An 830-nucleotide genomic window follows, 5' to 3' on the forward strand; every position below is an offset into this window, starting at 1 on the left:
GTCCCTTCTTTTTTTACCATGCAGCGTAAAATTCAGTGTCTTTCAGTTCATCCTTGTGGGTCTCAAGTTCGTTTTTCAAAAGTTTTAAGGCAGTTTTAAACTCTTCAAGCGAGTAAAACTTGGCAACATTATCGATAAGCACCTCGTTATCCAGAATTTCAAGATTTTTTATCAAAAAATATAGAGGTTCATTTATTATTACATTATTTAACTCCTATAATAATGATAAAAATCCAAATTAATGGATTGAAACGAGAAAATAATTTTCGAAAATTTAAGAGACAACCGAACGTTAGAAAAGCTAGCAACGAAAAATCAAATAGTAATCAAATAAATCATAATACAAGCTCATCAAACTCATTAACAAAAACTTTTGTAAAATAACAGGCATTAATATCAATCAATCAATCAATTAGCTTATAAAGCGCTATTTCCGCGATGTTCAACAGCGCTCCTCAATGAATTTTGAAAACAGATGGGTCTTGAGATCCGCTCTGAACTTCGCAAGTGATGGAGAAGTAGTCAGAGAAGTAGGTAGATAATTCCAGAGAAAAGGACCAGAAAAAGCAAAAGCAGATTTGGCAAAAGAGTGTTTAACACGAGTTAAGAAAAAGCGAAAAGAAGAAGACGATCGTAAACCGGGGCGTTTAGGTTCAATTAATATATCTGATAAATACTTAGGAAATAATTTAGATTGAGATTTATACATGAACGTGCAAATTTTAAAAATTATTCTATATTTTATAGGTGGCCAGTGCAAGAGAACAAGATATGGAGATATATGAGAAAAGAAAGGGGCACGAGCAACTAGACGAGCAGCAGAGTTAAAG

Source organism: Helobdella robusta, assembly GCF_000326865.2.
Source record: "Helobdella robusta unplaced genomic scaffold HELROscaffold_10, whole genome shotgun sequence".
Classification (NCBI taxonomy): Eukaryota; Metazoa; Annelida; class Clitellata; order Rhynchobdellida; family Glossiphoniidae; genus Helobdella; species Helobdella robusta.